Genomic DNA, 14,021 nt, shown 5'->3' on the forward strand with positions numbered 1-14,021 from the left:
AGGCCAGAAGCACAGGTTCACTAAAATACTGAGACATATTGTAGAATTGTAGAACACTACCCCTGCCCTCACACCTTACCACCATATCAACAGGCTTCCTGGATAATAACAAGGGAATATGACTAAAAGAATTATTCTTCTCAGACAATATTTAAGAAGTCTCTAGGGAAAACAAAAGACAGTAGAGGAAATAAAAACAAGGACACCAAAGGTAAGTTTAGCCCCTGAGACCTACAGATACAGCAACCAAAAAACACAGGCTAAACTCTAGCCAGATAAATAAAACCTCACACTAAAGACCCATTTACCTCAGTTCCTTTTACCCATAATGTCTGACTTGCAACAAAAATTACAAGAAAACACTAAAAGACAAAAAAAGTTTCAAGAAACACAGAAAGCATCAGAATAAGACTCAGATATGGCAGATACTTTATAATTATCAAACTAGGAATTTAAAACAACTACGATTAATATACCAAGGACTGTAATGGGTAAAGTGGACAACATTAAAAAAAGGAGTTGGATTAATGTAAGCAGAGAGATAGAAGCTTTAAGAAAGAATCAAAAGGAAATTTTAGAAATCAGAAACACCATAACAGAAATGAAGAAATCCTTTGATGGACACAGGTGAGAAAATAAGCAGTGAACTTAAAGAAATGTCAGTATAAACTTCCAAAAATAAAATGCAAAGAGAAAAAAAAAAAAAGAAAGGAAAAGACAGAAGAGGATATCCAAAAACTGTGGGACAATAACAAAAGGTGTAACATACATGCAATGGGAATACTAGAAGGGGAAGAAAGAGAAAAAGGAACAGCGGAAATATCTTAAGCAATGATGACTGAGAATTTCTGAAAACTAATAATAAACACAAAACCACAAATCCAGGAATCTTGGAAAACACCAATCAGGATACATATCAAAAGAATCTACACCTAAGCATACCACAGTCAAACTGAATAAAACCAAAGACAAAGAAAAAATCTTGATAGAAGCCAGAAGAAAAAAACACCTTACTGAAGGAAGAGCACAATAAGAATTATTCCAACTTTTCTCAAGGAACCATGTAAACAAGAAGAGAGTGGAATGAAATATTTAAAGTGTTAAAAGAAAAAAAAGACCAGCCTGAAAGAAAGAAATTACCTTTCAAAGGTGAATGAGAAATAAATACTTTCTCAAATAAACAAACATTGAGAAAATCTGTCACCAGTAGATCTCCCTTGCAAGAGACGTTAGAAGAAGTTCTTCACAGAGAAACCTATAGGTCAATAATTCATATTTACATAAAGAAATGAAGAGTATTAGAGGAGGAATAAATGATGGTAAACAAAACACTATTACTCTTATTCTTAACTGCTCTAAGAGGTAAAAGTTTAAAATAATAGCAACAATGTATTCAGTGATTATAGCTTATGGATAGTGAAATGAATGACAAAAATGTTATAAGGGATTAAAGAGAGGAATTAGAAACATTCTGTTATAAAGTACTGGCACTTACAGCGCAGTGGTATGGTATTATTTGAAAGAGGACTTGGATAAATTGTAAATGTATGTTGCAAATGCAAGGGCAACCACTAAAAAAGAGTTTTAAAAAAGTATAATTTATATGTTAACAAAGAGAAAAAATAGAATCATAAAAAATACTCAGTTAAACCCAGAGAAGGCAGAAAAAGAGTGGAAAATGAAAAAAGAAACGAAGAACAAGGACCATGACCAGAAAAATGTAGCAAGTATGGTAGGTATTAATCCAACTATATCAATAATCACTTTAAATGTCAATGGTATAAATACACCAATGAAAATACATAGACTGTCAGAGTGTATTATAAAACAAGACTTAATTATATATTATCTACAAGAAACCAACTTCAAATATAAAGAGACATATAGATTAAAAAAGGGATGGAGAATGATATACCACTCTAACATTAATCAAAAACAAAGCTGAGGTAGCTCTATTCATTTCAAACAAAGCAGACTTCAGATCAAGGAAATTATCAGGGATAAAGAGGGTCATTAAATAGAAGGATTAATTCTCCAAGAATACATACCTATCTTTAAAAGATATGCATCCAACAAAAAAGCACTGAAACATGTGCTTTTCAACACTCCTTTATGGTAATTGACAGATACAACGGGTAAAAAATCAGTAAGTAATTGAACTGAACAGCATCATCAATCAGCTGGATTTAATTGACATTTATAGACTACTTCATCCAACAAAAGCGAATACACATTCTTCTAAAGTTCATCCAGAACATTCACTAAGATAGACCCCATTCTGGGCCATAAAACAGACCTTAATAAATTCAAAAGAATAAAACCTTACACCAATATGAAATTGAACTAGAAAGAAATAACAGTAATATAAGTAATATTCAATGAAATCCCTATCAAAATACAAATGGCATTTTCCACAAAAGTAGAACAAAAAATTCTAAAATTTGTATGGAAACACAAGACCCCAAATAGCCAAAACAATCTTGAGAAAGAAGTACAGAAGTAGACATATCACATGTCCTGATTTCAAACTATACTACAAAGCTACAGTAATAAAAATAGTATGGTAATGGCACAAAAACAGTCCCATAGATCAATGGAACAGCATAGAGAGTCCAGAAATAAACCCATGTTTATATAGTCAATTAACCTACGACAAAGGAGGCAAGAATATACCATGGGGAAAAGACCCTCTTTCCAATAAATGGTTTGGGAAAACTGGACAGCTAGCTACATGCAAAAGAATCAAACTGGACTACTTTCTCATGCCATATACAAAAATAAACTCAAAATGAATTAAAGGCTTAAATACAAGACCTGAAACCATAAAACATCTAGAAGAAAACATAAGCGGTAGGCTCTTTGATATCAGTCTTAGTAATATTTTTTGGAATATGTCTCCTCAGGCAAGGAAAATAAAAGCAAAAAAAAAGTGAGACTACATCAACTTACAAAGCTTTTGCACAGCAAAGGAAACTATCAACAAAATGAAAAGCCACCTTACTGAATGCGAGAAGATATTTGCAAATGATATATCCAACAAGAATATATATATATATATATATATATATATACACACACACACACACACACATATATACAACACACACACACACACACACACAACAAGGATATATCCAACAAGGATAATATATATATTATTTTTATATTCAAAATATAAAAAAGAAATCATACAATTCCACTTCAAAGAAACCAACAACCCAATTTAAAAAATGACAGAGGACATGAATAGAGATTTTTCCAAAGAAGATATACAGATAGCCACAGGCTCATGAAAAGATGTTCAAAATCATTAGGGAAATGCAAATCAAAACTACAATGAGCTAACACCTCACATCTGTCAGAGTGGCTATTATCAAAAAGACAAGAAATAATAAGTGTTGGTGAAGATGTAGAGAAAAGAACCCTCATTCACTGTTGGTAGGAATGTACACTGGTGCAGCCCCTATGGAAAACAATATGAAGATTCCTTTAAAAATTGAAAATAAAACTACCATAAAGTCCAGAAACTCCACTCTGGGTATTTATGCGAAGAAAATGAAAACACTAATTTGAAAAGATATATGCACCCATATGTTCATTGCAGCATTGTTTACAATAGCCAAGGTAAGGAGGTTCAAGCTAAGTGTCCATTGACAAATGAATGGATAAGAAATATATGGTATATATATATACAGTGGAATATTACTCAGCCATAAAAAAGAATGAAATCTTGCTATTTGTCACAGCATGGGTGGACCTAGAGGGTATTATGCTAAGTGAAATAAGTCAGACAGAGAAAGACAAATACTGTATGATTTCACTTACATGTGGAATCTAAAAAAACCAAAACAAACCTGAAAACATAACCAAACAGGGTCATAGATAAAGAGAATAAACAGGTGCTTGTCAGTGGAGTAGTGGTTGAGGGCAGGAGAGAAATAGGTTAGGGAGATTAAACTTCTAGTTACATTATGAAATGTACAGTGTGGGGAATATAGTCAATAATTATGTAATATCTTTGTAAGGTGACAGATGACAACTATACTTATCATGGTGATCATTTTCAAATGTACAGAAATATTGAATCACTATCTTGTGTACCAAGAACTAACACAGTGTTGTAGGTCAATTATACTTCAAAAACAAACAAACAAGTTCAGAGAAAAAGAGATCAGCTTTGTGGTTATCAGAGACAGGGCATGAGGGAAGGGGGAATTAGATGAAGGCAGTCAAAAGGTACAAGCTTCTAGTTATAAAATCAGTAAGTACTAGATATGTAATTTATAACATGACAAAGATAATTAACACTGCTCTATGTTATATATGAAAGTTGTTAAGAGAGTAAATCTTATTTTCTATTTCTTTTATGCTATATTTATATGAGACTATGGATTTTTACTAAGCTTATTGTGGTAATCATTTCATGATGTATGTAAGTCAAATCATTATTTCGTACACCTTAAACATATATATGTCAATTATATCTCAATAAAAATGGAAAGAAAAATAGTGGTTAGTTGGAGTTGAGATATTCTGTAAGTATAAAATAGACACCACATTTTGAAGAATTAGTACAAAAAGGAATGTAAAATATCTCATTAATAATTTGTTATATTACATATTAAATTGGTAATATTCTTAATATACAGGGTTAAATAAAGTTTATGATTTAAAAAAATGTCTAAGTTCAATGTCTTATCTAAATATCAACTAAATCAGATACTGGTGAGATAATTCATCCTGAAGCAAACTGCTCTCCAGCTGGCAACCTGCGAAATCAAGCATGTTAGGTGCTTCCAAAATACAAATATGGGACAGGTATAGAACAAACACTCCCATTCCAAAAGGAAGATATAGGAAAATAGAAAGGGGTACTGGTACTGAACAAGTCCCAAATCTTAAGGCCAGTTTGGTTGGGGATCCTGCCTTCTAGACACACTGGGGTAGTGGTCCTGTCCCCAAGGCTTTGGGTGGCCCTGCTCCCATGGCTTGGTCGGCACAGCACATTCTGCAGCTCTCCTGGGTCAGAGTTCAGTGCGGGTGACTCTCCCAGGCTGGAACTGCGTACATGTGGTTCTACTAGTCTGGGGTAATGGAGGCAGCCCCATTCCCACAGCTCCACTGGGCACTGCAACAGTGGGGACTCTCTGTGGTGGCCATGGCTTACAACAGCCCTTTGCCTCCACCCATCAAAATACATGTGGAAGTAGTCACACCTCCATAGCTCTTGCACTCTGCATGCTGGCAGCGAAGGTGCTGTAGTGATGCCCACAAGGTTTAGTGCCTATGCCCTCCAGAGGGGCAACCACTTTAAGCCTGTGCCTGTGCTTCCCCTTATATAATCCTTTTCTCTCAGAAGAGTGTCTGGCATAAAGTAGGTAAGCTTCATCCTTTTGCACTAAGTAAAGGCAAAAGATTCCCAGCTATAGAACCAACATTTCAATTGCTTGACTGAGAATAATATCCTCCTATATAAATTGGTAATTGGTATATTCTGAAGCTTACTGCAGCCTTATTTGTGTAAAATCTTGGCCCTGCCCAAGGCCTGTCCATTCTCAGTGAAAGTAAAGTGGCCATCAATTTAGCCATGTGTTGCATTTAGGCTTTTTAATCTTCAAAAGAATCTATCTACCCAAATTTCAGCTCATTTGATTGTAAAACATATGGGTCTGCATGTAACTGACATGACTATGGTCTCTGAATTCCAATTACTTCTCAGAGAATGCCAATTTCAGCTTTATATTGCCTAATTCTTATGCACATCTTTGTGACAAGATAGTATTTATAGAGAATTACTGGAGAAACATGCAGTCAAGATATTCCTCTAAGTTAGTGACTGAGATTTTCTTTTCCACCCAAACGAACTACCCTCTGAATCTGAGGTTTACCACAGCAGTGATTGTTGGAATAATGTTTCTCTTTTCTAATCATTTGGACCTGAAACTTTTGAGCAAGAACTCAAACCAATATCTTACAAACCCAAATTTGACTCCTCCTTGTCTATAATGTAATAGAAACAACAAACTGAAAAGTTATTAGGGCCAGGAAAAGTCCATGTAGCTCAAAAGAAGGGAAACACTCTGAAGAATCAGAATACAGGCATCCCTCTAAAAAAAATTACTGCAAGAAATAGAAAGTTTTAAAACTTTGGTGATAACTTGTCAATATGATGAAAGGTGGCTTCAATAAAACTCAAATAGTAATGAAGATAAAAATTATCCTTAGACTAGGAATAGAAGGAAATATTTGCAATGGTATGCTGGGAGAGGAGGGGAGCCTTGATTTGCAGCATTTGTCAAATTCTGTGGAGTGGGGCCAATTCCAAGCTACCACATGATGTCAATAAACTTGAAGTTGGGAAAAGATGTGCAAAGTCAGGTCTCATGAGCCAGTATGAGCGCATCCAGTACACCATTGAATCTGTCTCAAATGATCAGTTGATATCATAGTTAAAGCTTAAGATCAGAAGCCAGAAAGGAATCCTTCTTTCACCACTACTACTTATCATTGGATCAGAGTGTTTTGAACAATGATTCTCAAACCTAACTTCTAGAAATCTCTGAGAAGCTTTGAAAATAACAATGCCCAGGCTCCTCTCTATGTAAAGTAAATCAGAACCTCTGGAGGTGAGTCTTGGTTGTTTTTTAAATTCTCCAGGTGATTTTAATGAATGGCAAAGGCAGTGAACAGCTAGGACATTTAATGTAATTAAACAAGGAACAGGAAACTTAAAGCTGTTGGAAAGGAGATAGAGTAAGAATTATTTGTCAATGACATAACTGTCCACCCAAAAAACCCAAGACAAACAATTAAAAAATTGTTAAAACTCACAGGAAAGCTTGTTAAAATCCTTGGTCAGAAAATAAAGACACAAAAATCATAAGCATCTTATACACTAGCAATAATCAGTTCAAAAATTTATTGATAATAGGAAAAACTGGCACTCTGTGCATGTGTGTGTGTATATGTTATTTTTATAATCAAACCTAGGAATAAATATGTGTAAACATTTAGGACTTATCTAGAAAAAAGTACAAAATATAAAAAGAAAACTGCATAAATGAAAACATATACTGTGATTCTGTACAGAAAGACTAAATATTGAAAAGTTATCAACTTGACTTCAATTAAGTTTTAGATTTAATAGGATTCAAATAAAAATGTCAAAAAGCTTATGTTTTCTGGAACATGATAAAAAGTTTACATGGGACAATGAGTTGGCAAAAATGGCTTAAACATTTTTTTAAAGAAGAATAATTGGGGAGAATTTGTGCTACTTGATAGGAAAATGATTAAAGATGCTACAACAGTAACAAGGTCATACTAGTACAAGAATAACAGGTGGAAAAAGTGAAGAGCTCATAAAAAGATCATCATGTAAATATAAGAACTTAATATACAATAAAAGCAGCATTATAAATTAGTGAAAAAAGAAGACATTCAATAAATGGAGCATAGAAAATTAACAATTTGGAAAAAATTCAGTTAGATCCCTATTTCACACCAAACATATTCAATTTCAAATTAACAGAAGAATTAAAATATAAAAAAATAACCATTCAATTCACAGAAAACCAAATGAATTTTTATAGGCTCTTGGTTTGGGAATGACATTCTGAGCATATTAGAAAATGAAGTTTTGTATGCACCCTAGAGCACGTCATGAATATATAGCAAGGTTAACAAGTTCTAGAAACTGGAACAGAGATGACCATTTGAGAGCTATATTGGGGTCATCGTTTGATGTAGAATATGCACTGAAACTATGCATCCCCAAAATGAGCCTATAGTCAGTTGACAAACTGCATCAGAGACATTAGGGAAGTTTTGTGAAATACAGATTCCTGGATCCCAAGACAAGAGACTGTTTCATTGGGTCCAGGATTAGGCCTGGGAAGTTTTGTTTTGTTTTGTTTTGTTTTGTTTTGTTTTTGAATAACAACTTCTCAAATGTGATTCTAGGGTGAGGCTGTTTTCCTGTCATGTTTTGTTATGTGATAGATAATAAGACTGGGAGTAAAAATAATCATAGGAATATCTTGGTCAAAGTTCTAACCACCACTCCAAATGAGGGCACAATGTTTTTTCCCCTCACATTTAGAGGCAGAAAAACAAAAACAAAAACACAACAACAAAAATACCCCCACAATAGCAAGAAGGTCATAGTGGCTCCTCTAAAACACACGAGTCATGTCAGAGTGTACGAACTAATGAAGAAAACATTAGTAATATGATATTACTGTGAAAATTCTGGTTGCATTAACAGTAAGATAAGCTTTGATTACTTGCAGTTGATAAAACTGATCGAGTGAGAGGAAGAAAGAGAAGTCACTAACAGAAAGTGGAGGAAAAATGAGACTATCAGTCTCTGACACAAGTCGTGAAGGCAGTAATGATTAATGTGAGGATTGATCAGTTTCACCAAGTTACAGCCTTGCCAGCTCAGTCTCTTGCTTATCTCCCTTCTTCACTTATAAAACCCAGGGATGGCAGACTAAAGGAGAGCTGAAATAAAGGTCACTTGTCCTTTTGTTGTTGCTGTATATGTATGTGTCCCAAGTAGAGTGATAAAAGACAATACACTCATAGGAAAACAAATATTATAAACTACGGCTGCAGGAGATCTTCAAATATTTCATAACCAATAATGGCACATGGTTCCATCAATAGGCAGAGATACTGGTTGTAAACACCAGAAATAGCCACACTGATGCCTCCCAGCTATTTCAGACCTGGTTCCTGCTATATATGTAGAAGACAGGGGTGCTACCTGAAAAAAAGGTGGAAGCAACCTTAGTTAGGTGATTAAAATAAATCCATACATGATCTACTGGTTCTCCCTGGATTCAAATAATATCAAGATTATTAATAATATTTATAACCTTGAGACAATAATTCTACTTCGGCAAATCTATGCAAAGTAAACATTAGAACGAATTCATCCACAAATTATGTAATCACAAAAAAGGAGACAAATGAAATGCTCAGTAAGAAGGAAATGATCTGATAAATTTTGGTTCTTTTGTCTATCATAATATTATGCAGCCATTAAAATATTTGCAAAGCATTTTTAATCGTATGGGAAACGCTTACGTTGAGGTAATTGTGGCCATGTAAAATCTAAATCTCCCTACACATCCTCCATAAAACAACACAGAACCATTAGAAACACAAAAGTACACAAAGCCATGCCCTCCACATGAAAACACAGAGAACACCCAAATTCCAAATTAATTGTAAGTAGGAAAATAAACACCAAATCCCAGTGAGGTATCACTCATAGTCCCCCTCCACAAACCTTCGCAGGAAGCAAGGGCAATGCTGGGAAAAGTTCATTCATGAGAAACAAAGAGGACTAGAGGTCTAAGATTAATCTAAAGCTAGCACCAGAAAGACAAAGTCTACGCAAAGTGTAAAAATACTGAAAAACAGTCAGGGTAGACCAGAGCACTTAGCGAAAGGTGTTCTAGGCAGTCTTCAAAAGGCAGTCTTGAGAGAGACCTTCAAGATGGATGGAGGAGTGAGACGTAGAGATCACCTTCCTCCCCACAAATACACCAGAAATACATCTACATGTGGAACAACTCCTACGGAACACTTGCTGAACGCTGGCAGAAGACCTCAGACTTCCCAAAAGGCAAGAAACTCCCCACGTACCTGGGTAGGGCAAAAAGAAAAAAGAAAAAACAGAGACAAAAGAATACGGACAGGACCTGCACCTTTTGGAGGGAGCTGTGAAGGAGGAAAAGTTTCCACACACTAGGAAGCCCCTTCACTGGCGGTGACAGAGGGGTGTGGGGGGGAAGCTTTGGAGCCATGGAGGAGAGCGCAAAAAGGCGTGCAGAGGGCAAAGCAGACAGATTCCTGCACAGAGGATCAGTGCCGACCAGCATTCACCAGCTTGAGAGGCTTGTCTGCTCACCCGACAGGGCGGGTGGAGGCTGGGAGCTGAGGCTTGGGCTTCGGAGGTCAGATCCCAGGGAGAGGACTGGGGTTGGTTGTGTGAACACAGCCTGAAGGGGGCTAGTGTGCCACAGCTAGTCGGGAGGGAGTCCGGGAAAGTGTCTGGAACTGCCTAAGAGGCAAGAGACCATTGTTTTAGGGTGCGTGAGGAGAGGGGATTCAGAGCACCAACTAAATGAGCATCCAGAGGCAGGCGCGAGCCGCAGCTATCAGCGCGGACACCAGAGATGGGCATGACATGCTAAGGCTGCTGCTGCAGCCACCAAGAAGCCTGTGTGCAAGCACAGGTCACTATCCACACCTCCCCTCCCGTGAGCCTGTGCAGCCCGCCACTGCCAGGGTTCTGTGATCCAGGGACAACTTCCCTGGGAGAAAAAACAGCGCGCCTCAGGCTGTTGCAACGTCACACCAGCCTCTGCCACTGCAGGCTCACCTCGTATTCTGTACCCCTCCCTTCCGCTGGTCTGAGTGAGCCAGAGCCCCCTAGTCAGCTGCTACTTTAACCCTGTCCTGTGTGGGCGGAGAACAGATGCCCTCAGGCGACCTACAGGCAGAGGCGGGGTCAAATCCACAGCTGAACCCCAGGAGCTCTGCGAACAAAGAAGCAAAAGGGAAATTTTTCCCAGCAGCCTCAGGAGCAGTGGATTAAACATCTACAATCAACTTCATATACCCTGCATCTCTGGAACACCTGAATAGACAATGAATCATCCCAAAATTGAGGCAGTGGACTTTGGGAGCGACTGTAGACTTCGGGTTTGCTTTCTCCATCTAATTTGTGTCTGGTCTTATGTTTATCTTAGTTTAGAATTTAGAGTTTATTATCACTGGTAGATTTGTTTATTGATATGGTCACTCTCTTCCTTTTTTTATATATATAGATATATACATTTTTTTCCTTTTTCTCTTTTTGTGAGTGTGTATGTGTACGCTTCTTTGTGTAATTTTGTCTGTATAGCTTTGCTTTTACCATTTGTCCTAGGGTTCTGTCTGTCCAGTTTTGTTTGTTTGGGGGTTTTTTTGTATAGTTTTTAGTGTTTGTTATCATTAGTGGATTTGTTTTTTCGTTTGGTTGCTCTCTTCTTTCTTTCTTTGTTTTCTTTCTTTATTAATATTTAATTTTTTTACTTTTAATAATTAAAAGTTTTTTTTATTTTAATAACTTTATTTTATTTAATTTTTTTCTTTCTCTCTTTTTCCCTTTTCTTCTGAGCCATGTGGCTGACAGGGTGTTGGTGCTGTGGCCAGCTGTCAGGCCTTTACCTCTTAGGTGGGAGACCTGAGCTCAGGACATTGGTCCACCAGAGACCTCCCAGCTCCATGTAATATCAACCGGAAAAAGATCTCCCAGAGATCTCCATCTCAACGCTAAGACCCAGCTCCACTCAACGACCAGCAAGCTACAGTGCTGGACACACTATGCCAAACAACTAGCAAGACAGGAACACAACCCCACCCACTAGCACAGAGGCTGCCTAATATCATAATAAGGTCACAGACACCCCAAAACACACCACCAGACGCAGTCCTGCCACCAGAAAGACAAGACCGAGGCTCATCCACCAGAACACAGGCACCAATCCCCTCCACCAGGAACCCTACACAACCCACTGAACCAACATGAGTCACTAGGGGCAAAGACCAAAAACAATGGGAACTACGAACATGCAGCCTGTGAAAAGGAGATCCCAAACACAGTAAGTGAAGCAAAATGAGAAGAAAGAGAAGCAAACAGTAGATGAAGGAGCAAGGTTAAAATCCACCAGACCAAACAAATGAAGAGGAAATAAGCAGTCTACCTGAAAAAGAATTCAGAGTAATGATAGTAAAATGATCCAAAATCTTGGAAATTGAACAGAGAAAATACAAAAAACGTTTAACAAGGACCTAGAAGAACTAAAGAGCAAACAAACAATGATGAACAACACAAGAAATGATATTAAAAATTCTCTAGAAGGAATCAATAGCAGAATAACTGAGGGAGAAGAACAGATAAGTGACCTGGAAGATAAAATAGTGGAAATAACTACCACAGAGCAGAATAAAGAGAAAAGAATGAAAAGAATTGAGGACAGTCTCAGAGACCTCTGGGAACAATACATGCACCAACATTCGAACTATAGGTTCCCAGAAGAAAAAGTGAAAAACAAAGGGACTGAGAAAATATTTGAAGAGATTATAGTTGAAAACTTCCCTAATATGGGAAAGGAAATAGTCAGTCAAATCCAGGAAACGCAGAGAGTCCCATACAGGATAAATCCAAGGAGAAACATGCCAAGACACATAGTAATCAAACTATCAAAAACTAAATACAAAGAAAAAATAGTAAAGGCAGGAAGGGAAAAACAACAAGTAACTTAAAAGGGAATCTCCATAAGGTTAACCACTGATCTTTCAGCAGAAACTTTGCAAGTCAGAAGGGAGTGGCAAAACAATTTTAAAGTGATGAAAGGGAAAAACCTACAACCAAGATTACTCTACCCAGCAAGCATCTCACTCATATTCGAGGGAGAAATGAATAATTTACAGACCAACAAAAGCTAAGAGAATTCAGCACTAGCAAACCAGCTTTAAAACAAATGCTAAAGGAACTTCTCTAGGGAGGAAACACAAGAGAAGGAAAAAACCTAAAATAAAAAACTCAAAATAATTAAGAAAATGGTAATAGGAACATACATATCCATAACTACCTTAACTGTAAATGGATTAAATGCTCCAAACAAAAGACAGAGACTGGCTAAATGGACAGCACAACAAAAGCCATATATATGCTATCTACAAGAGACCCATTTCAGACCTAGGGACACATACAGACTGGAAGTGAGGGGATGGAAAAATGTTCCATGCAAATGGAAATCAAAAGAAAGCTGGAGTAGCAATTCTCATATCACACAAAATAGACTTTAAAATAAAGCCTATTACAAGAGACAAAGAAGTACACTACATAATGATCAAGGGATCAACCCAAGAACAAGATATAACAATTGTAAATATTGATGAACCCAACATAGGAAAACCACAATACATAAGGCAAATGCTAACAGCCATCAAAGGGGAAATTGGCAGTAACACAATCAAAGTAGGTGACGTTAACACCCCACTTTCACCAATGGACAGATGATCAAAAATGAAAATAAATCAGGAAACAGAAACTTTAAATGATACATTAAACAAGATGGACATAATTAATATTTATAGGACATTTCATCCAAAAACAACAGACTATACTTTCTTCTCAAGTGCTTATGGAACATTCTCCAGGATAGATCATATCTTGGGTCACAAATCAAGCCTTGGTAAATTTCAGAAAATTGAAATCGTATCAAGTATCTTTTCTGACCAGAACGCTATGAGACTAGATATCAATTACAGGAAAAACTCTGTAAAAACTACAAACACATGGAACCTAAACAATACATTACTAAATAACCAAGAGATCACTGAAGAATTCAAAGGGAAATAAAAAAATACCAAGAAACAAATGACATTGAAAACATGATGACCCAAAACCTATGCGATGCAACAAAAGCAGTTCTAAGAGGGAAGTTTATAGAAATACAATACTACCTCAAGAAACAAGAAACATCTCAAATAAACAACCTAACTTTACACCCAAAGCAACTAGAGAAAGATGAACAGAAAAGCCCCAAAGTGAGCAGAGGGAAAGAAATCATAAAGATCAGAAATACATGAAAGAGAAATGAAGGAAATAATAGCAAAGACGAACAAAATTAAAAGCTGGTTCTTTGAAAAGATAAGCAAAATTGATAAACCATTAGCCAGACTCATCAAGGAAAAAAGGGAGAAGACTCAAATCAATAGAATTAGAAACGAAAAAGGAGCAGTAACAACGGACACTGCAGAAATACAAAGGATAATAAGAGATTACTACAGGCAACTCTATGCCAATAAAATGGACAACCTGGAAGAAATTCTTAGAGAAGCACAACCTTCTGAGATTGAACCAGGAAGAAATAGAAAATATATACAGACCAATCACAAGCACTGAAATTGAAACTGTGATTAAAAACCTTCCAACAAACAAAAGCCCAGGACCA

General features: G+C 36.6%; 1 protein-coding gene across 5 annotated transcripts in view; it reads right to left on the reverse strand.

Annotated features, from left to right (window-relative positions):
• OPHN1 (oligophrenin 1) overlaps window positions 1-14,021 on the reverse strand; it is a 617,232-nt gene that overhangs the window by 123,861 nt on the left and 479,350 nt on the right. The gene's annotated exons all lie outside the window — the stretch shown is intronic.

The sequence above is a fragment of the Balaenoptera borealis genome (assembly GCF_965194805.1).
Source record: "Balaenoptera borealis genome assembly, chromosome: X".
In the NCBI taxonomy this organism is placed as follows: Eukaryota; Metazoa; Chordata; class Mammalia; order Artiodactyla; family Balaenopteridae; genus Balaenoptera; species Balaenoptera borealis.